Source organism: Phocoena phocoena, chromosome 17 (genome assembly GCF_963924675.1).
Source record: "Phocoena phocoena chromosome 17, mPhoPho1.1, whole genome shotgun sequence".
Taxonomy (NCBI): domain Eukaryota; kingdom Metazoa; phylum Chordata; class Mammalia; order Artiodactyla; family Phocoenidae; genus Phocoena; species Phocoena phocoena.
Genome location: NC_089235.1, coordinates 7,871,536 through 7,899,414, shown reverse-complemented (window position 1 = coordinate 7,899,414; position 27,879 = coordinate 7,871,536).

The following is a 27,879-nucleotide window of genomic DNA, read 5'->3' as shown; positions in this document are numbered from 1 at the left end:
TTGATGAAGCTCTACAAAAGATTTAGTAATAAAAAGGAACCTAAGCACCCAAGACTTGGAACCCAGCAAATGCAGCTATTCTGCTTGGTTTCATCAATGGTGGCCACGAGGTTGATGTTGGTGATGAGATAATTTTTACTGAGTGTTTCTCATGGCAAAGGCACTAAATTAAGTGCTTGAAATAGGTGACTTAGCTTTCACAGAAACAGATAGATAGATAGATAGGACGTGGTGTAAGGTAGCTGTTCAGTCTTGGTCCCTGCTACTACTCAGCCTTGGGATCTTGAGCAAAGTACTTTACTCTCTGTGACTCAGCCTTCTCATTTCAAAAGTTTGTTGTTAATGCACGAAGTGCTTGCAGTAGCCCCTGGCACAGGGTAAGGTTTCAGTGAGTGTAGGCTGCCGGTGTTTTTCTTTCTTCCTTTTTTTTTTTTAAATTTTATTTTTGGCTGTGTTGGGCCTTCATTGCTGCATGTGGGCCTTCTCTAGTTGCAGCGAGCGAGGGCTACTCTACATTGAGGTGTGTGGGCTTCTCATCGCGGTAGCTTCTCTTGTTGTGGAGCACGGGCTCTAGGCGTGTGGGCTTCAGTAGTTGTGGCACATGGGCTTCAGCAGTTGTGGCTTGTGGGCTCTAGAGCGCAGGCTCAGTAGTTGTGGTGCATGGGCTTAGTTGCTCCGTGACATGTGGGATCTTCCTGGACCAGGGATCGAACCCATGTCCCCTGCATTGGCAGGTGGATTCTTAACCACTGCACCACTAGGGACGTCCTGGTGTTTTTCTAAATGTCCTCAGATGAGGAAACAAAGGGCAGTAGAGATGTGAGGCACTTTGCTCAGTACCTCGTGTACCACTGTGGAGGGGAGTCTAGGCAGGCACAGCGCTCAGGCTCTCCAGCACCTCCCATTTGGTGATACTGTCCTTTGCAGGTACTTGTGACCTTATTCTTTCTGGGACACACATGAGGGTGATCTTTTTTTTTTTTTTTTTTTTTGCAGTACGCGGGCCTCTCACTGTTGTGTCCTCTCCCGTTGCGGAGCACAGGCTCCGGACGTGTAGGCTCAGCGGCCATGGCTCACGGGCCCAGCCGCTCCACGGCATGTGGGATCCTCCTGGACCGGGGCACGAACCCGTGTCCCCTGCATCGGCAGGCGGACTCTCAACCACTGTGCCACCAGGGAAGCCCGAGGATGATCTTAATACGTGCTTTCTTTACGTGTTCCCACGCTGGCTTCCCCTCGGAGAGGAGTACCCTAGTTAACATTGCTTATCTCCAACCGTTCAATTCTCTCTTCTAACCATTACAATTTTTATTCCATTTTCTTCACATCCTCAAATGCCTTATTTTATTTTGTTTTATTTTATTTTTTTTGGTACGTGGGCCTCTCACTGCTGTGGCCTCGCCCGTCGCGGAGCACAGGCCCCGGACGCGCAGGCTCAGCGGCCATGGCTCACCGGCCCAGCTGCTCCGCGGCATGTGGAGTCCTCCCGGACCGGGGCACGAACCCGCGTCGCCTGCATCGGCAGGCGGACTCTCAACCACTGCGCCACCAGGGAAGCCCTCAAATGCCTTATTTTGACCATGCTTCTGCTACGTGGCTGCTCTTGGAATGTAGAAATGCCTCGGATGCTAGGACTGTGATTCCCAGACATTTCTTGCATCGAGGAAACGACGGGCTCCTATGGAAGAGCCCTGCCCCAGGGCTCTCAGCTTTACCACCACTGCACAGGCTGCTGGTGGTTTATTCTTCCCAAGAAATCACTTGCTGTGTATACACACCTGGCAGGAACTGAACCACCTGCTAAATGACAGTGTAGACAAGGGGTGGCCGCAATGCCATTGTTTCCTGGCTGGCGGTTCTCAGGCACACTTTCTAGATGTTAATTCCAAGGGCTCTGTTTGCTCCTTTTGGGGTAAAAGAAAGAGGCAAAAGGCCCATTGGAAGCTTAGACTTTGGAAATGAGTGAGAGCATAGTGATGCTAAAGAGAAAGATGACATTTTGCTAACAATGACACGGTGAAGGTGTAGAGTTGTTGTTCAAATGGGAAAGAATTGGCTGTTTACTTAAAAGGTGGGAAGGAAGGTTGGGAGTCTACATAAAAAGGAAAGTGTGAGTTCCATAGAGCCATCTGCTTGCTAGTTATGGAACAAATAGAGATTGAAGTTTGCACATTACAAAGCACTTTCAGTACCCATGCCTCCATGCACCCATCCATTTGTTATCTATTTATTCAGCACTTCCCTGCTTCCATCCTAGGCCCCAAGGATGCAGCTGTAGAAAAAGGAAAACCTCAGTCCATTCAGTGGGGCAGGCATCGCAAAGGGTAATTACAGTGTGGTGTGGTAGGAGCCGTACAGGGGCCATTGCTGGGATGTTGGGGGCATAGAAGGAGGACTAAGTCAGGAAATGTATATGGAGTAGGAACATTTCATTAGGATCTTGCAGTATGTGTAGGAGTTTGCTGTGTAGATGAGAGGAAAGATTGCATTTCAGGTACATGCAAAGCCTGGAGTTACAAACAAAAAGGAAGTGATCTTGTGAGGTCGGGGGAGGCAGAGCCCTTGGCTTTGACTGGCTCTGTGGGTACTTACAGCCAAGCAGCATCTGATTAGGGAGAATCAGCCCAGCTAAAGTCAGGAGGGGGAGACACTAACTTAAGCCCCCTCGCCGTGCCCTCCTGGGCCTTCCTGAACCTTCCGCCTTTGATCTGTTGGAGGGAAGGGGCTCTGAAGGTATTTGTTTAGTGAAAGAGAAAAATGAATAACAGTTTAAGAGAGTTGTTCTCACCCAGGGCTGCACTCCGGAATCTCCTTGGGGAGTTTCTGAGATTTACGTGGTCAGACCATTGTCCAGAAGCTCCGACTCAGAGGCCTGGGTGGGCCCAGCGCTGACCCCCTTGACAGAGCTTCTGAGGTGCGTCCTTGGTAGAGACCATCTGCTATATGTGTTTCCTTTACCAGGAGTATCTGCCTGCGGGGGGGAAGGGATATCGTGTGCCCTTCGTCCCTCTCGGAAGATGGGCCCTAAGGAACCTCTCGGAGGGAACACGTTCTGTCTCCCCTGTGCTGGGTGTAAACTCTGGCGAGAGGACCGCCACCCGCTTCCCACCAAGTGCAGCTCAGTTCCAGGAAATACGGTCAAGTGAGATTTTCTAATGGCCTCGGACTCCATTTACATCATACTTTCTGTTAATTTCTGTAATCTGGTTTATCATCAAGTTGGAGGCTGAGAAGAGGCACATCCAGGGCTCGTGACCGAGTGCTAATTCCACGGGGTGCTCCCGCTGTAAAAACTCAGTGCGCTGCTCACTTACCATGTGTGTGCTTTGCAGTCAATATGTGATATTTTTCCAGTTTCTTTTTTATTAATTGAAGAATAGGTGATTAACAAAGTTGTGTTAGTTTCAGGTGTACAGCAAAGTGTTTCAGTTATATATATATAATATATATTTAGCTTTATATATATGTATATTTCAGATTCTTTTCCATCATGGCTTATTACAAGATACTGAATATAGTTCCCTGTGCTGTACAGTAGGTCCTTGTTGTCTATTTTATATATAGTAGTGTGTATCTGTTAATCCCAAGTTCCTAACTTATCCCTCCCCTTGCCCTTTGGTAACTGTAAGTTCATATTCTCTGTGAGTCCGTTTCTGTTTTGTAAATAAGTTCATTTGTATCATTTTTTTTGATTCCACATATAAGTGAGATCATATAATATCTGTCTCTCTCTGTCTGACTTACTTCACTTAGTATGACAATCTCTAGGTCCATCCATATTGCTGTAAATGGCATTCTTTCAATAAGTGAATCATTTTAGAGCTGAAGTAATGAATGCAGAGCCCGTGTTCCCCTTGGCCAAACCCCTCGCGGTGGGCATATTCCCAGGACGGCCCCGGGCGGCTCTGTGCTTTGGCAAGGATGTACCTCGCGGTCCAGGCAGCGGCACAGTCCCCCATGTGTGGAAGGCTCCACGGGCTGTGGGAAGGGCAGACTTGGATTTCCTGACTTTTGTCCATTGATGGTCTCACTCACAGAGTTGCATTAACTTGGTTTTGTAGGCTGAATGAAACCACTGGCAACTTTCTGATGTGTTTTTTCAGCCCGAGAAGAGGCTGGTAACTAAGCCAGGAATTCCCAAACTTTCCCAGGCCAGCGCGGAGACACACTGGGACGTCTTTTTCTTCTCCCCCGTCCATCTGCAGGCCAAGTGCGCATCGGTCAAAGGCAAACTCTGAATTGAGCTTTGTGCCAGTCTCTGGAAAGACACCCAAGAGCGTGTGATGGGGAAAGTGACAGTGGCGGTGGCAGCGACATCTGCAGTGCCAGCCCCGTCCCTATCTGCCACAGAACGCGTGTGGGCACGCTTTATGAGAACAATCCACCCGCCAGAGAATGGGGCTTTTGACATCAGCTGAGGCCCGGGCTGCCTTACAATGAGAGGCCTGTTGGTGAAAGGGAGACTGTTTAATGAACTGAGAATCAGAGGCCAGCTCTGGCCATCTGGACTGAGCATCTTTGGAGCAACTCTTCATTGTAAATGGCTACACTGAAGCACGTTGCCTTTCCAAGAAAGCAGCTGCAACAGTAAATTCATATTTCAAAATCGTGAACTTTTAGATATTTGTGTGTGTGCATGTGTTGGAAAGCATTGTATAAAGGTTAGATATTACCATCTTAATTAGCACAGAAGCCTGAAAAAGCATCCCACTTTTGGTTCTGAGGTCAGTAATGATAATGGCTTTTTCCTGACACCGGGTAGCCATGTCCTGTCAAGGATGTGAAAACACTCTCTGAAAATGAAATCCATTAAAGCCCTAATGATCAGGTGAGGGAGGCAGGTGATCACGATTGTCACCACTTGGCTGGCAAAACACTGAGACCCAGGGAGGATGATGACTCATGACCAAGGTCGAGTGGCAGGTGGGGGGTGGAGCTGATAGCTAATTGTGTCCTCCAGCCCCAGGCGCTGGGGAAGGACATGCAAAGCTGGGGCTGACTTTTCCTGGCAGGCTCGCTCTTCGCAGCCGGAATGCAGGTGGCACTGTTGTGATTCCTGGCATAAACTTCAATGCATCAATGAGCATGTTGGCTGGCGCCAGGCCCCAGCTGAGTGTCACAGTGCAAGACCCGGGCTTAAGCGGTGCGTGCCGAGGTTCTCCTAGCAGCGTCTCATTTATTAGCTGTGTTGGAAAGAAATCCTTCGCAGCTAACCGGGTACCTCTGGATTTTAACAGCTGTGGTTTATAAGGGATTGGGGAGAGGGTTGTTTTCAAAGTGCCTTTCAGAAAGTATCACCTTAGAGGGAAGTTTCCCTTCTGATCCAGGAGGACGACTGGCACCAGTTCTCTGCTCAGAAAACCAAGCCCGCAAGAAATATCAGGTTCTATTTTCTTACAACCCATTTTAGCAAGTGTGCCTTCACACCACCTTCCCGTCTCTTCCCCTTTGTTGGCAACAGTCCCGATTGGAACGGTTTTAAGTCCAACATGTCTTAGAAGGTGCCCTGCACAGACTGTGTGGCTGGGGGCTGGTAGTCGCGGTTGGATCGGGGGACCTCGAGGGTCCCTTCCAGTCTGAGATGTTATGACTTCAGAACGAATGCGTCTCAACTCCCAACATGAAACGGGAATAACTACCAATTACCGAGTACTTTCCGTGTTCCAGCCCTGTGCTGAGATCTTAACGTGTTACTCTGAATTCTAACAAAATTGTTGTGAATATCACCCCCAGTTCACAGATGAAGAAACTGAGGTTTAGAGAAATTAAAAACCTGTCTGATAACACAGGTTTAAGATTTCGTAAGTGACGGTTCCCTGGAAGTTGAGTCCAGACCAGGCTAATTCCGTGCTCTAAACCCACAACTTAACCAGGACAAACTTTAGTCGCCTTGTAGTTTCCTCTTGTCAGATGAGCTCAGATCTCCAGCTCTCAGGGTAGCTGGTGCTAGTCTCTTGTCAGACTCAGTGTTGAAATCAGAGAGGAAAACCCCAGACAAAGGCTGCGGAGGTCCTGGTGCACGAAAACTCTCAGCTTCCCATCCTCCTGCCAGTCGGAGATTCTCTTAACTGTAAATACAAATGCCCTTGAAGAGATAACGCATTAATCGTCATCCATTAACACTATTGTGTAAATTAGTGTAATTTAGCAAATGCTCGGAAGGAAGAAACTCAAGGTCCGTAGGTCCAGATTAATTCCGACATGGGCACCAGCACTGGGGAACTCTGAGACGTCTGTTCAGTAAAGATTTGTTGACTTTAAAGATTTGTTGACTTTTTGTTGACTGGAAAGTTTTGCTTTCCAGTGGGTCGAAAGCATAATATTTTTTAGAAGGAATGCTTAAAATTCTGACCTGTGTGTATGGAGAGCACGTATAGTAAACTACAATTTATTTTAAAAATATGGTCTGAGAAGTCACATTTATTATACATGTAAATATATTTTTTTCCACAAAAGGAGATATCTATATCTATATATCTTTATCTATATTACATATAGACATCTATAGCTGTCTCTTTCTCTCTCTGTATATATTTGCTTTTTGTGAAAAAGTTATCCCTACCATCTGATCCCAAGGGAATATTATTTCTCATCCAGTCTGTGACTAACTATTACAAAGTAATGCTTCCTGTCTTTCGAGTGGGGTACAGGTCCAGTAGCAGTCTACCCGGACTACTTTTAGCTGTAAATGTTTTGTGACATCAAGTCACTTCTCTTCCACAATTAGCTCTAGAGGTTTTATGCAAATAGTTAAAACTTCTTTGTCATAAAGGAGATGATAATAATAGCCAAGTGGCCTTAAGCCGTGTGAAATATGCAAGTACAATCTAACACTTATGGTGAAAAAGACAATATTTTAGAATAATTCAAGCTTTGCAGTTTGTTTTAACTTTGGAATGAAAATGAACTCAAAAGTTAAAAAAAAAAGGAAAATGGCTTTATTAGATGTCAGGGTGTTGAGACACAAAGTTATACAAGCAGATACTGCAAGAATATAGGTTCATCTCATCACTCAATGCCCATTAAAAAATCAACACCAAGCTCAGATTTCATCCATGAAGCTAATATTTTTTTCAGATTGTATGAGGATTTTTCCAACTTTGATGTTTTCCGAAATCCACTGCAGGCTCAGCTGGAAGCTGCCTGATGATGCTGAGTGAGGAAGATGTCAGCCTGCCTCCTGCTGGCCGCCAGGAAGACGAGGTTGGTCCGAGCTGGGTCAGGGGCCTGCTGACAGTGCGTCCCGTGCGGCCCCAGGACACCCGTCGGCAAGGGTGTCACTGAGGCTCTGCAAATCTTGTAAAGTGAACAAAAACCCCCCCGAATCTGATATAGATCTTTCTCGCTGACATTTTAACATTTGAAAGATGTCATGCAAATTTCAGATGGATACGTAGAGAGGCAAGATCTATTCTACTTTTAATGCCTACGAGTAGTTCTTTCTCTTTTTTTTTTTCAACAAGAAAAGGGAGCATAGCAAAACTACTTTGGAAACTATGAGCAGTGGAAGTACCTCGTTAGATGGGGATGCAGGAAGGAAGGGTGTGGCGAGTGGGGCTGCCAGGGCTGCACGGCACACTCCCCTGCCTGGTGCTTTGTGTTCTGAAGGCAGCATCCTTCAGCAGGGCTCGGTGGCACTCGGCTCCTTAAGGGGTACGTGTGCTCCAAGGCTGCTGCAGGTGGAAGGCTACTCTGCATCTCTGAGTTTTTCTAGAACTGTTGCTCTTCCCTTCTCCTTTATATAATTTGACCCCTGGCTGCTGTTCTGATCAGTAGTATTGCCTCAATATACTGAAAGGGGAAAGTATTGGTGAAGTCAATCCATCGGTCAATCAAGCAATACATTTTGATGTGATGTAATGAAACATCTGGTGCAAGAGAGTCTGGCTAAAATAGGATTTCGAAGGGATAATAATGGAAATTTAATCACGAATCTATGTATTTTCAACACTGACATTTCACACAAACATTGGTTGTAAATCTCCAACGTCACAATGTTTTTGTCTTATTACATCTCATTAATTATCTTGTTAAAATAATAGTGTAAGTCTTCCAAAATTCTTTTGAAGCTGACTGGATAAGTAAGATAAGTAAATCCTAAATTAGTGAAAGAATATACATTTCTCTTTGAAGTTAGGTCACATCCAACTGAAGAAGCCCTAAATTACTCCCCATCTCAACTCTAATTACGACTTCTTTCCTTCATCCCTTGTTGTTTTTTTTTTTAAAGATGTTGTGGGTAGGAGTTTATTAATTTATTTATTTTTGCTTTGTTGGGTCTTCGTTTCTGTGCGAGGGCTTTCTCTAGTTGTGGCGAGCGGGGGCCACTCTTCATCGCGGTGTGCGGGCCTCTCACTATCGCGGCCTCTCGTTGTGGAGCACAGGCTCCAGACGCGCAGGCTCAGTAGTTGTGGCTCACGGACCTAGCTGCTCTGCGGCATGTGGGATCCTCCGAGACCAGGGCTCGAACCCGTGTCCCCTGCATCGGCAGGCGGGCTCTCAACCACTGCGCCACCAGGGAAGCCCACCCCTTGTTTTTATCGAGTCACTGTTCTACTCGCTCAAGCAGAACGTTTGGGGACCCATCATTTATTCATCTCTTTGTTTTTCTGACCAGCAAGTATTTATTAATACTAAACGTTACACTCTGGCACCTGTCTTCCCGGGTTCTAGACTCAGACTACAACAGCGAAAAAAACCGATAAAAAGTCTCTGCCTTCTTGTAGCTTATAGACTGGTAGTTTAGAAAGTCAATAACTACGATAAATAAATTTTAAATTGGGTAGTGATATATCTTCGTGTGGCCGGCTCTGCTTCTGGGTGTCTGGGTGTCTCTTCTGTCTCTTATAAGGACACTTGGCATTGAATTTAGGGTCTGCCCAGGTTATCCAAGATGACCTCATCTCAAGATCCACGATTTAATTCCATCTGCAAAGACCCTTTTCCCAAACAAGGGCACAATCACAGATTCCCGAGATTAGGATGTACATATATCTTTTTGGGGGCCAGCGTTCAACTCTCTACAGGGGAGAACAAGAAGAGCTGTTTTTTTCAGTTTTCAACTGGAGGGCCTTTCTGTTAAGGTGGCTTTGAATAAAGACCTGTAAGAGGCAGGGGAGGGAAGCACGCGGACTCTGGAGCTGAGAGCCCAGGAAGCGGGAGGGGTTGTGACGGCCTGGCCTGCGTTGTAAAGGCCAGAGAGCAGACAGAAGGGGCGAAGGCAGAGACAAGGAGAGCGGGTCAGGCTCGACAGGAAGCCAGGAGCAGGCGGTGGCCCGAGCCCCCGTGGCTGCTGCAGACGTGGCGAGAGGTGGCTGGGCTCTGGCCGTGTTTTAACGATGCTGCCAACAGGATTTGCTTGTGGACCAGATTGGGGGTGAGAGGAAGCGGAGTCAAGGGTGACTCCACAGTTTTGGCCTGAGTTACTGGAAAAAATACAGTTGATGTTTACAAGATGCAAAAGACCTGGGGTGTCAGAGACCTAGTCCTGGGTGCTCAGCTGTGAGCTAGGCTTTTGGGGCCGGAGTCGGCTTCTGGTCATCTGGATTCAGGAGGTGCTTACACAGCGGGGCACACGGTCTGGGACAGGCGGGGTCTGCGCTGGAGATTCGAATCTGGGACCTAGAGCATAGAGAGGAGACTGGGGGAAACCTGCCAGCGTGGGAAGGAAAGAGAAGTGGTCCAGGGGCTGGGCCTGGGTCACTCCAATGCTTAGAGGTCCAGGAAGCGAGGAACCGAAGGCGTCTGAGAAGGAGAGGAGGTGGGTGGGTGGGGGGTCAGGCAGCGTGAGGCAAGTCCAGGAGAGGAAGTTTCCACTTGCTCAGCTGCATCCTTCAGTGTGGTTATTTCTCCCCTTCCGCCATTTCTTATTACGCCCTGTTCCTCCCATTTGCCTCGTCTTCCTCATTTCATCACCTCGCATTGCGGTGACAGTCCCAGCACCAGTTTGAGGCACAAAAAGTGGGATTTCAGAGCCCATTCCATCTGTCACAGGTGTACTGGTCTCTCCCTGGCTCATACCCGTGGCTGTACGGTGGGGCAGGGGGCCCTTTGACCAGCTGATGGGAGAGAAGAAAGGCCAAGCTTAGTTCACGCTGGGTCAGCCTGGAATGTGATGCAGGCTAAGACTGGACCACGGCTGTACTCCGGCCCCATGCAGGGGGGCTCTAAAGGACAGAGGGCAGGGGACATCCGAGGGGCGGGAGTTGGATGGTCCAACTAATCACCCTCTTAGTGTGTCAGGGGAGCGGCCAAGGCACATGGATTCCCGAGCAGTGGCCGATGGCCTGGCGGGATGGTCAGAGGCCCGCAAGGAGAAAGGCTGGACCCTCAGGGCAGAGCAGGTCTGGTGAAGAAGCAGGTGGACGGGCACCCAGTGTGAAGGGCTTTGTTCCTCAGGTGAGACCTACAGACAGCATCCACCACTCACCAAAGCCAACCAGTCTCCCCATCGGGCTCCCCAGGGCTGGCCATGTGGCCTGACGATGGAGCAGCCCAGCTGGCAGGATTGGAGGCGACGTGTGGCCCATCAGCAGGCCCCCGGTCACCGAGACTACTGGCTGCAAGGGTCCAGCCAAGACAGGGGTGCACCTGCGTCACAGTCTACCCGCCCCGTCTGCCCAGGGCTGCTGTCTTTGCTCCCTCACGGTGTGTTTCCCGAGAGCACACCCTAAGGAACACTCTGCAGGCAAATAACTATCTTTGAGTTGTTCCCGGGGAGCCTGGGCTAAGACAGGGAGGGACACGGAAGAAAGTGGAAAACAGAAAAAGAGAAATGAACATCCGACATGATGTTATTGACAACAGAGAATGCTTCCTCCTGTCTGTATCTCTCTGTCTCTGTCTGTAGCCCACACAAGTACATGCAACTTTTATCTTAGAGCACGTTTTTTAAAACATCCACTAGGTGGAGAACTTGCATCAAGTTTGCCACTCAAACAGTCCATAAATGCATTTATGGACTCATTTATTTATTTATTTAACCGTTATTGAGATGAACTGATGGGTGCTAACCGACGAGATGCATTTATGGCTCTTCTTAGTGGCATAAGCTTTTCAAATATTATCGGCCCGAAAATATCATACAGAATTACATTACTCTTGTGATTGACTGTTAGTACGGGACGTTTTTAGGAGAAAATGATTAACTGGGTGAGGATAAGCTAAAATTTTTGCATAATCATTTTTGTTGAATGCTGACTCTTGATAAGTTTGTTATGATTTACTCTAAGCTCTTTTAGCTTTGCAAGATTTTGATTGTTTGTTTGTTTGTTGGGTTTTTTTGAATCTCTGGAAGTGTGTATTGATTGAATGATAACTGCAGATTAAGGAAATAATTTTATTCATTAAAAAGCCTCATCCATTGATGTGCTTTTTACATTTCAATGTTCAAACACTGGGCAAAGGAACTTCTTTTCATATACATTGTTATTCTTGCTGATTATTGAGAAAGTTTTATTGAGGTCACAGAATGTAGGTTAATAGAATTGAGTATACTGTGCGTTCTTGGTTGTAGCTCGGAATGGTAGGGATGCGTTCCCGATTCAGCTGCCAGCCATCCCTGTCCCGGGAGCACTGCCCCAGGAATCCTTGTTGCTTCCGCATGACGCTTCTGCATGGGCTTCTAGTCCTGTCACCAGTGTTAAGAGCCCTGGACAGCAAGGGTTTCGCAGCCCTCGAACTCAGAGTGGTTTTTCAGTTGGACACTCTCAGTCCATTTGATGATAGGAAATACTCACTTTGAGCCACGATGGTGTGAAATATTTTCCTTCTCTTCCCTCCTGCCAAATTCCATTCTTCTCATTAATAGACCTGTACTACAAAAAATCATGCTCACTTATGATATTTTGGATTTTATCAGGTAACATTTGTGGGAATTTGTTTTCTCTTTGGAATGTAATCACCTAGATAATACCCATATTTTGCCTCTTGACCTGCAAAGCCTCTAGTATTTATTATCTAGCTTTTACAGAAAAAGTTTACTGACTCCTGCTGTAGAGGGTATGTCCAAAATTTTATGTAAAATAGTGTCTGAAGCATGTGAATTTTCTTCTGGAGAGAGGGTTCCTGGCTTTGCTTCATCTGAAAAGTGCATGTGAGCACCAAAATGTTAAGAACCACCAGTGTCACTGGATGAGGGCCTATCCACTGCCTTTAATAATAATAATGATGATGATGATGAAAGCTCAAATCATTATGGGGCCAAGGTACAAAGAATGATCAAAATATTACCCATCTGAATTTAAAGGGACCAAGTGTAGGGCCGAATTGAATTATTAAAAATTTGCAAGCAACTCTTTAGTCATAATCACAAAGCTTATTATATTTTGCTGGGAATAGTGTAGGTGCTTAGTAAGTTATAGTTTCATCAACTTTATGACATAATGCGAAAAACCGGAGCCTCCTTCTTTGATGCACTTGAGAAGAGCACGGTGCTTGGCACTGAATAGGTGTTTAATTCGGGCCCGTGACTGAACGCCCCACATGAACACAATTCACTGGACATTTGAACCGTCAAAGGCACATAATTAGGGTGATGCAAGCATGTATCCTTGTGAATTTGGAGCTAACCTAACCAGGATGGCACCTACAAGGAGTGAGGCTATGAATAGTGTTTTTTGGCATTTCCTTCATTTCGTAGGGCCCACTTTGCAGTTTACGTAGTGACTGCAAGACTCTGAGGAATTAATGTCTTTTAGAAAACAGACAGGGACAGAGAACCTTCTGAGAACCAACCAGTGATTCCTTAGAAGGCAAATTCCATAATTTAGTTCTGTTCAATTACAATTTCTGGAAGGCCCAGTCTTCTAACCTTTTCAGATCCTACCCCTGTGAGTATTCAGAAAGACTAAATGGGTGTTGGTCACACCAAACACATCCTTCCTTTCTGGAGCTGGCTCCAGTTCATCCTTTCTGCAAAGCCGGGTGCAGACATGTGGTCGTTACCACTCCCACTCACTGGAAAGAAGCAGGGGCAGAAAGGAAAACAGAGACGAGACCATTGCCTGGAATCAAAGCCAGTATATTCTTGCTCAGCAACCTGGGAAGCGCTGTCTCAAAGGACTGTCCTTGGAGCTTCCCTGGTGGCGCAGTGGTTGAGAGTCCGCCTGCCGATGCAGGGGACGCGAGTTTGTGCCCCGGTCCGGGAAGATCCCACATGCCGTGGAGCAGCTGGGCCCGTGAGCCATGGCCGCTGAGCCTGTGCGTCCGGAGCCTGTGCTCCGCAACGGGAGAGGCCACGACAGTGAGAGGCCCGCGTACCGCAGAAAAAAAAAAAAAAAGGGCTGTCCTTTCTTTCCCAACAGGATACTTGGCCTAGTTTATAAAAAGGAGGAGGATTCAGACACCTTCTCCTCTGATTGAGCTGTTTGTGTTGCTGTGAATTCTGGCAAATGTCTCCTAGGGCTTAGCTGAGTGGTTTAAGTACGACATCGCTGACTGTTCCAATTTTGGAAACTCTCCCGAGATTGCATGAAGACAAAGAGGCTGCGGAGAGCTGCAGCCAGTAGTGCCTGACGCTCTAATCTGAGTTCTGCTCCCACAGACCTTTCTAATCCTCTTGTACCTGTTGTGGAGAGCAGTCTAGGGAAGGGCAGCTAGAGCAAAAGCTGCAGGATACAGATTTAATTCAATCTAGCAAACATTTACTGAGCGCCTCCTGTGTGCCAGACACTGGGCCGGGTTCTGGGGCTAGAAAGATTAATAAGATCTGATTCGAGAACTCAGAGCCATCACGGTTTGCAGGTGGAGAGGCACAGCTGCATGAATAGTAAAACAGAAGAGCGGGGCAGGGGGAATTCATCACTAAAGGGATGACATGCATGTGTCTTCACTGAGGAGGAGATGGTAGAGAAGGGGCAGGTGGACAGCCTGGGCCGAGGAAACGGCGTAAAAGCAAAGTTAAGAGGGAATCCTAGTCCATGGTGTTTGGGGTGAAAGTTGAAAGGATGTTGTCTCAGAGAGAGGTGGGAGAAAAGGCTAGAAGTGTAGGCTGGGCACAGTTGCTACTGCTGAAGACAGAAAAGCAAAGATAAACAAGTCTCCCCTCCCCCTCCTTGTGAAGCTTACCTTTGGAGGTGAGGACGGATAATAGATATAAAACACAGGCCGATTATTTGGTGTGATTATTAGTTTGCTAAAGCTGCCATAACAAGGTACCACAAAGTGGGTGATTTGGACAATAGCCTTTATCGTGTTACAGTCTGGAGGCTGGAAGTCCAAGATCCAGGTGTCTGCAGGGTTGGTTCCTTCTAAGGCTGTGAGGGAGAATCTGTCCTGGCCGCTCCCCTAGCTTCCGGTGTTTGTTGGCTTTTGCAAAAGCTCCATCCTGAACTCTGCCTCCTTTATCACATGGCATCTTCCTGTGTGTGTGTGTCTGTGTCCAAACTTCCCCTCTTAATAAGGATACCAGCCGTATTGGATGAGGGCCCACCCTAATGACCTCATCTCAACTGGATCATCTGCAAAGACCTTTCTTCTAGAAAAGTTACATTCTCAGGTACTGGGGATTCGGGCTTTAACATTTCTGGGGGGGACATAACACAACCCATATTAGTACGTTAGGGTGTAATAATCCTCTGGAGCCAAAGAAAGCATCATAAAGTGTGTTGAGGGGGTCGTCTGTGTAGGAGGCAAGGTACGGGGAGGTTTGCAATTTTCAGTAAGGTGGTTCAGGGTATGACTCACTGCAGAGGAGACATTTGAACATAACCTCGAAGGAGATGAGGGAGTTAGACCCACAGATGTTGGGGGTAGTGTTCTGGGCAGAGGAAAAACCAGTGCAAAGGCACTGAGGTAGAGTGTGACCGGTGAGGCTGGAACAGAGTGAGGAGAAGACGATAGAAGGAGATGAGGTCAGTGATCATGAGACATGCAGGGTCTTATTGCTGCTGGGAGGACTTCATCCATGGGGCTACTGGGCAGTTCTGTTTTTTTAAAATTTATTTTATTGAAGTATAGTTGATTTAAATGTGTTAATTTCTGCTGTACAGTAAAGTGACCCAGTTATACACATACATACACTCTTTTTTACAGTCTTTTCCATTATGGATTATCACAGGATATTGAACATAGTTCCCTGTGCTCTACAGTAGGACCTTGTTCTTTATCCATCCTATATATAATAGTTTGCATCTGCTCATCTATTGGTCAGTTCTGAGCAGAAGAGTAAGATGATCTGACATAAGTTGTAAAAGTTTTTGGGGGAATTCCCTGGTTGTCCAGTGGTTAGGGCTCAGCACTTCCACTGCTGGGACCCGGGTTTAATCCTTGGTCGTCAGGGAACTAAGATTCTGCAAGCCGCGTGGCGCGGCCAAAAATAGAAAAGGTTTGGGGGTTGCTGTGTTGAGAATAGTCTGGAAGCAGGGGCCCGGGTAGATGTGGGAAGGTGGGTTAGGAGATGACTGTAAGAGTCCAGATGAGAGGTGGAGGTTTCTGGGACCCGATGGCGAGTGGAGGTGGTGAGCACTTTAGATGAATTGACTTTGAGCTACATTTGGCACACACAGGTGGAGATGGGGATGGAAGCTGAGGCCAGGCTCTGGAGTTCACACTAGCCTAGGCCATCTCATCACTTTCACAGAGATAAGCCTCTCTTTTATGAGGTCAGGGACTTATTGTATAGACGCAATAGGACACTCCAAGGGTGTCCTTCTGTTTTCTATGGAAATGGCTTAGATCCTTAAAGGCTCCTTAAAGGCTTCAGAATGTCTAGTTCTGAAGAATAGACATTCAGTGATAGGGAATCATGTACTGTGGACTCTCTCTTCTGAACAACAGAGAAAAGACACACAGAGGTAAGTAACCCAATATGATCCAGACATTCTACTTCTGCATCATTTGGGTCTGGTACAATCCAGTGCCTTGACTGTCTTCATTGAGTGGTGGGCTTTGCAGTAGCTGTGCTGTAGGAACCTGCTCTACTAGGCAACCAGGCAAAGACAAGTCAGAGTTGCTTTGGGGTCGACATAACCTCATCCTAATCTACTTCTCCAATTAAATTGTGTGCCAAATTCTGAGTCCCTTTTGTCCCTTCCTCTGTCACTGTCCTATTTCAGGCCTGAATTTCCTCTCACCTGGGCTATTGGAATAGTTTCCCCAATGATCTTCCTACTTCTAATCTCTCTGTATTTCCTTCTAAATTGTCCTGACAGTTTTTTCCAGAATGTGTCTCCTAAAATATAAAGCTGATGATAGATGTCACTTCCCGCTCCCTCTTGAAACCCTTGGATGACCTGTGTTGTCTTACGGAAGCCTACATTCTCTGTCCTGGCCCACGAAGCTGTTCTCAGTGCGGCCCCAACCTGCCTTTTTAGCTTCCCCTTCCTCTGCTCTTGACCTCAGATCCCAGACCTTTTCCTTACTGTGTAAGTCCCTTTCCCCCTAACCTGCCCCTGTCTATGCCAAGAAGAAAACTTTCATCCACAACAGTAACCATGATTGACTAGTCTCCATGTCCAACTATATCATTCACTCTCATGGAATAATCCAAAGGGCATGGATTTCTAAATCAGCAAGACCTGGGTTACACTCATGGCTTTGAAAATGATCACCTGTGTCACTTTGAGCAGCTACACAAACTCTCTGAGACTCAATCTCCTCATTTATACAGTGGAGATAACCATATCCACCCTGCAGGGGTGTGGTCCAGGTGGAGATCACGTTGTTAAAATGACAGCTCACCACCAGACTTGTAAGAGGTTCTCATTGAGTGATGACTGTTATTAGCAAACACCAGTTTGGAGCTCAGGGGAGAAATCGTCTGGAGTTAGACTTTGAGGAGTCGTGAGCATCTGTGGAAGCTGTGGGCAATTTATAATTTCCCAGGCAGATCGTGTGGAGAAAGAGACAATGACCCAGGACAGAACATGCACCGTTAATTGACATTAGGTTTTAATCTAACGCATACTCACATCTTACCAATTTAAGTTCAACTAATTTAGATTTTATGACACTGCAGGCAAAACTGGGTTGGAGCTTACTTCTGTGCTATTTATGAGAAAATTAATAGGGAGAACATGATTCCGAGCTCTAACGTGGGGATGTTTAACCTACTTAAACAGCTCAACTGAAGCTCTGTTGGAACCAGTTTAGCGAGATTAGTTTATGTAGAGACAATGTGTTACTTTACATGATTTAGAGATGTACAATTAGAATGTGGAAGCCAGAAAGGATATTGAGATCATCAGCATATGTCCCTCATTTTAAAGATGAGAAAATAGAGGAATCAAAAAGGTCAACTTGGGCTTCCCTGGTGGCGCAGTGGTTGAGAGTCCGCCTGCCGATGCAGGGGACACGGGTTCGTGCCCCGGTCCGGGAAGATCCCACATGCCGCGTAGCGGCTGGGCCCGTGAGCCATGGCCGCTGAGCCTGCGCGTCCGGAGCCTGTGCTCTGCAACGAGAGAAGCACAACAGTGAGAGGCCCGCATACCGCAAAAATAAATAAATAAATAAAAATAAAAAGTTAAAAAAATATACAAATAAACTCTCCTTTTAATAGGCAAGGGAAAAAAATCTTTTCTTTTTTTTTTTTGGCCAAGGGTGTAAGGTCCGCAGAGTTACTATTATCTGACTTCTGGAGAATCTGAAAAGAAGGAAATCTAGTGTGATGCATTTTCAAAAGGTCCATGTATTTGTTTGACTTAAAAATTTGTATCCTAGTAGCACTGCCCCAGGCTGTCAAGACAAAATAAATCAGTGTGTTAATGACTCGAATAAGATAACAGTAGAAAAATAGCTTCAGTTAATGGAACGGAAGCAAACGGAAGCCGTTTTATTCCACTGCGGAAGATTACAAACTAGGCTGGAATTCAATACAAAAAGAAATCGGTAAAAATGTAAACTTCTTCACTCTGCAAACCACACAACAGTTAAACACTACAGTCCTCTTTCTACTCGGGGATGAAGCAAACTATGAGTCATCCTTTAACCTCTGAGATTTCCATGACTCTGTCTTTTTTTCCTCTTCTTCTCGAATTTAATAATTATAATGGGAATAAGAATGCAGATCAGACTTAAATATTAAATTAAATATTATATATCCTTTATCTTTTTTGGTCAGAAAGATAAAGAACATAGGAAAGACACTGGTATGAACCGTGCTAACTCGTAGTTTTTATTAACCCACACGGACTCCAGCATGTGGCTGGGTGGTAATGGGATGCACCAGATGCTCTGTGCCCAGCTGGAAAGCTCCTTTCTTTATTTCTTTTTAAAATTTTTATACAACTTTTAAAGTTTGCTTTCCACTTAAAGTTATTACAAAATATTGGCTCTGTTCCCCATGTTGTACGATACATCCTTGAGCCTGTCTTACGCCCAATAGTTTGTACCTCCCACTACCCAACCCCTAGAGTGCCCCTCCCCCACCCCCGTAACCACTAGTTTGTTCTCTACATCTGTGAGTCTGCTTCTTTTATGTTACACTCACTAGTTTGTTGTAGTTTTTAGAGTCTACATATAAGAGATCTCATACAGTATTTATCTTTCTCTGTCTGACTTATTTCCTTAGCATAATACCCTCCAAGTCTATCCATGTTGCTGCAAATGGCAAAGTTTTCATTCTTTTTTATGGCTGAGTAGTATTCCATTGTATATATGTACCACATCTTCTTTATCCATTCATCTGTTGATGGACACTTAGGTTGTTTCCCATGTCTTGGCAATTGTAAATAATGCTGCTATGAACGTTGAGGGTGTATGTATCTTTCTGAGTTAGTGTTTTGGGCTTTTTTGGGGGATATATATCCAGGAGTAGAACTGCTGGGTCATGCGGTAGTTCAAATTTTAGTTTTCTGAGATACCCCCAAACTGTTTTCCATAGTTTGGAGGTATCTCAGAAAACTATGGAATGTAATTGGCTCCACCAATTTACATTCCCACCAACAGTGTACAACGGTTCTCTTTTCTCCACATCTTTGACAACATCTGTAATTTGTGTTCTTTTTGATGATAGCCATTCTGACAGGTGTGAGGTATTGTCTCATTGTGGTTTTTTAAATATAAATTTATTTATTTATTTTTGGCTGGGTTGGGTCTTCGTTGTGGTGCACAGGCTTCTCATTGCGGTGGCTTCTCTTGTTGCGGAGCACGGGCTCTAGGCGCACGGGCTTCAGTAGTTGTGGCACATGGGCTCTAGAGTGCAGGCTCAGTAGTTGTGGCGCATGGGCTTAGTTGCTCTGCGGCATGTGGGATCTTCCTGGACCAGGGCTCGAACCCGTGTCCCCTGCATTGGCAGGAGGATTCTTAACCACTGCCCTACCAGGGAAGCCCTCATTGTGGTTTTAATTTTCATTTCCCTGATGATTAGCAATGGTGGAAAGCTCATGATTTCTAACAAGTCCATGCTGCCGTGAATAAAAGAATCCAAGGCCTTCTCACTAAAAGTTTTGGCCCTTTGTAGCAAAGGCAACATCACTGTGTCATGATGTCAAGTTCTGTTTGGGGCTGTGGCTTTGTCTCCAGTGTCCTATCTTTCCTTTCTTCTCTCTCGCTCTCTATTTCTTCCTTCCTTCCTTCCTCTCTGGCACGTAGTTGGTGCCGAATAAAAACTTGCTAAATGAACGTCAGATGAGCTGTGTTGAGAAAGTTAATTGGACGGGAAAGTCAAAAAAGTTGTTCCAGGAGATGTATCTGAGCTAGGTCTTGAAGGCTGTGCAGAAATTCATCAGATAGAGAAGGATGAAAACAATAATCCAAGTGGGAGTGGAAAACATTGCTTCTTATATAAAGACCTTGGGTTGATTTAGGTCATCACTTTGAAGTGATGGCTAACAGCGAAGTAAAAGAAAGGATCATTGTCTAGCTGAGATGGTTTTGAAAATATTTGCTAAAATATTTTGAGGACTTGTGTTGAACAAGTCACCTTGGTGAACTTCATCCTAAAAAGAAGTCTTTGATGGATCCTTACTGATTAAAACAGTACCTGGGTATATAGCAAGTGGTTAGGGAGGTTAGGTAACTCACCAAAGGTCACACAGCTAATATGCGGATTTGAACTCAGTTTTCTCTAGTTCAAGAGTCTAAGCCATGCCTTAAATTTATGAGTAAGGAAGAGTAAGGAAAATGCCTTAAGGTTAAGAGTCTAAGACAGTGCTGTCTAATAAAAATATAACGTGAACCATATATGTAATTAATACATTTTTTAGTGGCCACATTAAAAAATAAAAAGCATGTGAGATTATTTTGAATGATACATTTTATTTAACCAAAATATTATCCAAAATATTATCATTTCACCATGTAATCAACATAAAGTAATTACTGATGAGACAATTTACATTCCTCCTCCCATGTTGTCTTTAAAATCAGTATATATTTTACATTTAAATTATACCTCAATTTGTTCAATTTGTGGCATTTCAAGTGCACTTTGGACACAAGTGACATTGGACAGCGCAGGTCTAAGCCCTTAACACAGTCTCTGAGTCTCGTATGATTTTGGTTGGTAATTGGCTTGTTCAAAGGGCTGAAGCACAGTTTTTCACCCTTTTCCTAGGAAACTCCAGATTCAGCATTTTGCTCTTAACGTCCTCAGTTTTATTTATGGAAACTGTGTTAAGTCTATTTCTGTATTTCATTTCTAGGACATTCCTATTTAACTGCATTTGTTCTCTAAACTTGGTCATAAGAGACATGATTGGGTTGATTACAAGAAGCAGGTAACACTGTCTTGTAATTGTCACTGAATGTGATCAGTGTCTGTCTCCAAACTAGCTCCTGAGTCATCTGAGGGCAGGTTAGACCTCCAGGGCCTAACACATAATAGCTGTGCTGTAAAGTTTGCTGGATGTTAAGTGAATATTTCCACAACAGACCCCATCAACTGTTTCTTTCTTTTGGTGAATTACTTGGAATCAGGCTACTATGCAAGATCCTGGAAGGTTTCACCTGTAAATCTGTTCAACTCTGACATGGATTTTAGGACCCAACAGAGTCACAAAAGCAATCTGTATAAAGGTGAACTTGCTATTTCTCGTGAGTTACCAGTATTATGAAATGGAGAGTTTTTGGGTTTTTTTTTGTGGTACGCGGGCCTCTCTCACTGTTGTGGCCTCTCCCATTGCGGAGCACAGACTCCGGACGCGCAGGCTCAGCGGCCATGGCTCACGGACCTAGCTGCTCCGCCCGCGTCATGTGGGATCTTCCCGGACCAGGGCATGAACCTGTGTCCCCTGCATCGGCAGGCGGACTCTCAACCACTGCGCCACCAGGGAAGCCCCTGAATTGGAGAGTTTTTAGAACACTCTTGAAACATTTTAAAAACAAGACCTGGGACTTCCCCGGTGGTGCAGTGGTTAAGAATCCGCCTGCCAATGCAGGGGACACAGGTTCCATACCTGGTCCGGGAAGATCCCACATGCTGTGGAGCAACTAAGCCCGTGCGCCACAACTACTGAGTCTGCACTCTAGAGCCTGCGAGCCACAACTATTGAGCCCGAGTGCCACAGCTACTGAAGCCCACGCCCCTAGAGCCCGTGCTCCACAACAAGAGAAGCCACCGCAATGAGAAGCCACCGCAATGAGAAGCCCGTGCACCGCAACGAAGAGTAGCCCCCACTCGCCGCAGCTAGAGAAAGCCTGCACATAGCAATGAAGACCCAGCACAGCCAAAAATAAATAAGTAAATAAATTTATTAAAAAACAACAACAAAAAACCAAGACCTGAGAACCCATTAACAGGAATATGGTTTGGTTTGCAGAGTGATTCATAAAGTTCATGATCCTTTTTAAATTCATGTTACCCAAGTTTGACGATTGTCTTTGCACAATCACCAAGACTAAGATCTACATGTAAACAATGGGCCTTGGCTGTCAGGACCTTGCCTGCTCCAGGTATTTTTTATTGTATATTCCCATTTAACAAATATGAGAGCTCAGGTTGGGATATGCTGCTGACAGGAGCAAAGTTTTCCTAACAGTGAGTTTTTACTCTGCTTTTCGGTTGCTGGAAATATAAGTTTCATCTTGCAGACTTCTATTTGGTATTTCAACCATGTTCCCTGTACATTCCCAAAGGTCAGTTGTTCTCTCTGTAAAACTTGCAATGGAATTTTTACTGGCACACAAGTGTAGATTCAACCTTTTTGCTTATCCTCCGATCTCTATCAGCAAATTGAGGTTTGGGATTTGATGGGGTCATGTCAAAATCAAATTCCCTTAATTCTCATTTTAACACAGTGTTCTATCTAGTTGAAAGGTCTTCTGCTCTCAACATTTATTTCTTCAACATGGGATGAATCAAAGAAGGAAGTATTAGAGTCTTGGGTTTTAAACATCAGTCTGAACTCTGGCAGTAATGGCTGATGTCTCCTGCACTGTGGATTCTTAACTACGGTATATGAATGGGAAATTATGCGTTTGAATGTCTTGATCAAAAATGACTTTATAACATATCAAGTGTTGATGACTTGGCCCGATTTTATGCATATTTTCAGCGTAGCTTCATCTTGTAAACACATGTTATAGCAGCAATATTAAACTGTTAATTTGATGTTTACAGCTCTGTGATTCACCTTTTCTTAGGAACAATACTATTTTCTATTTTGTCACTGTGTCTCCAGTAGTTTTTGGACCATTTTTTTGTGACTTTTTTCTTGATTTTTCTGGGAAACATATTCCTGTCAGCTGAAGCTGTTGTAAGTAAATGAATAAATGAAACCCTTACTCCTGTGGAGCTAGTCTGTTCTTTCGTTTTCCTAAACTTAGAGTCAAACCACAATATCTGACCAGCACCGTCTAGTGGGATTTACCATGATTACTTCTAAGGTGAAAAATTTACATTTGATTGTTAATATTCTTCTTTAAAAAAAGTACTGATTTTTGTGGGGGAGGGTGTTTGGAAGGTGTCTACATTTTTTAAAAAAGTTTAGATAGAAGTAAAATGCTTACTTTTCAGTTGAACATACCTAAATTGAAAAGGACTCAATAAAATTCACATCCTGAGTCCCTGAAACTAAATACAAACATTTTATTATAAGTGGATCATATGTTTTGAGTTCAATGAACAAAGAGTGACCTTAATTGACACCTGGAAAGCCTTCCTTTACAAGTATTTCCAGAAAGAAGGACTTCAGAAACTAAAAACTCATAAGTTTTAACAGACTCCGCTAACCTACAGCTGGCCAATAGTGAACAGCCCGATAAAGCAGGTCAGTCCGGTCAATCATGTTAGGGCCGATTCAGCCAGCTATCCTGGGAGGTTCGGTGAGTAGTTACACTACTTAAAGCTGGATCTCAAAAGGGGCTTCAATGAGGTTTTTTTTTTTTTCCTGAGATTTTGGTAAATAATTTTCCATACAGAGACGCTTGCTTCCATGTTCTAAATAACAGAGCTTCGAGACTCAGCTGCTCATTTTTCTGTGTATTGGAGTAGAAAATCTTGCCTGTGTCCCCCCGTACTCTTAGCACCCTCACTGCAGGACTGGTGCCTTCCTACTCTGCATATGACTTTTTTTAGGTGTCTCAGCTTTTATAACCTTACCCCTCTCTCAGCCTACTACAGAAATACACGTGTTGGCTTCTAAATGGCAACAGGGAACTCCTGCACTTTTAGGCACTGGCAGGAGGGTTCCTTTGATCCCAGGGTGCTCTGATGCAGTCTTTAGGGTCATGTGCCTGAAAGTCGTGTAGCCCATTTTCTAGATACTCTCACTTTTACTTCTACTTTATTTTATTTTATTTATTTCTGTATGTGCTGGGTCTTCGTTGCTGCGCCCGGGCTTTCTTTTAGTTGCGGCGAGAGGAGGCTATTCTTCGTTGTGGAGCATGGGCTCTAGGTGTGTGGGCTTCAGTAGTCGTGGCATGTGGGCTCAGTAGTTGTGGCGCACGGGCTTAGTTGCTCCATGGCATGTGGGATCTTCCCGGACCAGGGCTCGAACCCGTGTCCCCTGCATTGGCAGGCGGATTCTTAACCACTGCGCCAGCAGGGGAGTCTCACTCTCACTTTTAGTTCTGCATGAAACCTAAACCACATTGTTTTTGTTCTCCTACAATGAAATTACTTTGCTGAATTCAGTTTATATGACATGCCATGGATATACCTTGAAGGAATATTATAAATACTTTATGGATATTCTTGTGTTTACTATAAGAATATTGGTGAAGATACAGGGTACTAAATTAAAGAGAAACTTCTTTATAAAGACCTACCACAGGAGACATTACGCTCAGATTTCAGATACTGAAAGTTAAATAGATTTTGCTTATGATTTCGTTTTTGTAGTGATTGCTAGAGAGCTCAGAGTCAAAATTTCAGGCCAGCTCAAGCAAGTGTACATGCTGTAATGCACTATTTCATCTATGGCTTTATTTTTATCTTTCAACTATTAAGTTTCTATAAATTCAGTTCCTACTTGTTATCATGTTTCATTTTACAAATTTCTGGACTTTAAATCCTTTGGAACTTGATATAGTACAAATAAAGAAATAGTACAGGACTAATTACTTTTTTTCGGGGGGGTTAGAACCAATTAAAATGTCCACAGAGTGCAATTCCAGTGGCAGGAAGTGACTCCAGCATCTATGGCAGTGGGTAGGACTTCAACAGCTGGGTGGGCAGCAGACTGTGGTTCTCACCAAAAGGGGATGGGAGCAGAGCGACAATAAAATGACAGGTTCAGGGTGATAGCAGACAGGATAGCAACCATCCTCCCTCCTCAATAAAAACACCTTCCAGAAATAACTGGAGCCGGGGACTTTCTAATGGGAGGTGCTGGGATCACGGATGGATAAATCAGTGGTTTACATTGTCATTGCTGTTGGGACAGCTTGATTTTAAACAGAAAATTGGGTTGGTCTAACGAGACAAAAGTTACATACAAATGAGGTAAGCAATTCTTCAGGATGAATTCTGAGGGGAAGCTCCATAACCTGCTGTAAAGACTGCACTGCCATGATTTGAACGTATCCCTAAGAATGAAAGTTTTGCGTTTTCAGGAGTCTTCTGTTAAAGATCCATAAGTCCGAAGGCAACACAGTGAGATTTGGCTGTGTCACTACCAATACACAGGGACTAGCCTATCAGATCGTTTATGTCTGGGAGGGGATATGAAAGCAAATGTGTCACAGAGGAAAGTATGAATTCTGCCTGGTTTGGGACATAAGACCCAGAGGACAGGGAGGTGGTCTAGCCCTGGGAGGGAGAAGAAATGCCATGAGAATAGAACTGAAATCTGTATCGCTGTGGTTTAAGAACCATTCTAGAACTGAGGAGGCTAGAAGTCCTACACCAAGGAAGGTGGTCCTCAATTCTGACTGATACTGAGCAGGACCCTGGGGGCTCCTGGGCACAAAAGCCTTTCTGTGTCCCCTGTTTCTTGATTACAGGAAATAGGCTTCATTCAGCCTCCATGACCTTCCCTGAGTTCTAACAAGCAGATTCAAACATTTGCTAATTAGGGAAGGGAGGGGATGCCAGACAAGGGAGGAACAATCAAAAGAAACAATAGTGCAGCCTTGGGGCAGGGTCTCTGTTCTCCTTCAAGAAATACACAACAATATCCCTGAGCTGTTTTGCAGGTACTGAGACCCCCACCAGGTGGGAGAAGTTAGCTGTGTGCTGCCCACAAGCACAGAGACCCCAGATGGGTTGGAACCAGAAGGTTGATGATGCCGACTCCCACTTACCTTACCACTGACCAATCCTAAGAAGGTCCATGAACTGACCACGCCCTCTTTGAGCCATTACTATAAAATTTAATCAGAGAAGTGAGAAAATGCAGAAACAAAAGAAAACAGTCAAAGGAGACCAAGTAATAACAGTTTAGTCATTAAGCAAAGTCAAGGACCTTTAGTTGCTCCTCAGGGGCTATAGATAATATTATGAGCCATATCCTGTGAGCTGTCTTGTAGATACTGAAACCCTCACCAGGTGGAAGAAGTTAACTACATGATGAGCAGACTGTAGCCATGACATAAGCTGCCACAATTCCAAGAATTGGCCTCAAGGAAATGGGAAAAAACCGACCCTGGAACTGAAAATTAACTGTAGTTAAAACAATCAAGATGACTCCGATCAGACCACTGATGACCAATTTCAAGATGACTATCAGAGCTGACTGTGCTGTTTCTGCGTGTAGCCCCTCCCTGCACCTGTAAAAGCTCTTGCCCCCTGGTTGTTGCCGGGAAAGTGTTGGCCTTTGGACAGGAGTCGTCCTCTCCCCCACCCTAGTTGCCAGCATCCAAAAGAAAGCAAACTCTCCTTTCCACCAACCTTGGCCTCTTTATTACCTTTTGAGTGGTAAGCAGCCGGACCCCACCTTCAGTTACATTAAGAGTTCTTATGTATTCTCGAAACAAGTCCCTTATCAGATGTATGATAGGCAAAAATGAGTTGGGAAGTGTTTCTTTTCCCCTCTTTTATGTTTTGGAAGTTACAGTAAAGAATTGGTATTAACTCTTCTTCAAATATTTGGTAGAAGTCATCAGTGAAGCCTTCTAGTCCTGAGCTTTTTATTGTGGGAAGTATTTTTTTTTTGATTACTTTTTGATTAATTCAATCTCTTTACTTATTACAGGTCTATTCAGATTTTCTGTTTTTTTGAGTCAGTTTTGATAGTTTGCATTTTTCTTGGAATGTATCCATTTCATCGAAGTTACCTACTTTGTTGGCACACAGTTGTTCATAGTATTCCTTTTCACAGTAATTCTTTTTATTTATGTAATATTTGTAGTAATGTTCCCTCTTTCATTTTATGATTTTAATACTTTGAGTTTTCTTTCTTTTTTTCTTAATTAATCTAACTAAAGTTTTGGCAATTTTTTGATCTTTTAAAAAAAAAACCCAACATTTGGTTTTGTTGATTTTTCTTTATTGTTTTTCTAATCTCTATTTATTAATTTTAGCACTAATTTTTATTATTTCCTATCTTCTGCTTGCTTTGTGCTCAATTTTCTCTTCTTTCTCTAGTGACTTAAGGTGAAAGGCTAGTTTGTGGATTTAAAAATCTTTCTTTTTCTTTTAAGCTAGGCATTTGCAGGTATGAATTTCCCTCTAAGCATTACTTTAGCTACACTCCATAAGTTGTAGTACTACGTATGTCTTCATTTTCATTCTTCTCAAAGTATTTTCTAATTTCCCTTTTGATTTTTTCTTTGATCCATTGATTATTTAGTAGTGTGTTGTTTACTTTCCAAATATTTGTGAGTTTGCAAAATTTTTTTTCATTTTAAATTTCCTATTTCACTCCTTTGTGATCAGAGGAAATAACACTGCATGATTTCAGTCCTTCAAAACATGTTGAGGTTTGTTTATGGCTTAATATATGGTCTATCCTGGAAAATGTCCCATGTGCACTTGCTCTCACCTGTGAATCAGAATTTGCAGAGCCCCTGACTGTTGTGCTGCTGGGCTTAGGGAGTTGCTCTTGTTGATTTTGAATTCTCCTGTTCTCAGGGCACTCAGATGCCCCAGTTTCCTTTTTCCACATGAATGGAGATATCAAGTAGGTCTTGTCACTATTGGCGGTTCAACCCACACTTGTAATACTTTGAAATTCTTATCAACTAGTTTTATTGTAGATGCTTATATTCCTTTGATAGTGTGGTGTTACCCTAGATATCACCATACGAATACATATGTGGTTTCCTTCAACTTCTTAGATCACACCTAGTAATAATTCTATACTTTTAAATCTTTATGTGAATCACAGAATACTGCTTCTAAGCAGAGGGGAGATGACAGAACGACTATCTAGGGTTTTTCTCACAGTGGTGAGGTCTCTGAGTCTGCTTAAACCTGATGAGCTGGTGTATCTAAATTTCACTGTATCTGAACTTTGTCTCTGATCCAGTTCTAAAGAGCTTCAGAAGGGAGAAGTGGCAGTTTAAGGCCATTCTATTTCTGTGTTAAAAAATATTCTCCAACCTAGAAAATTAATGTCT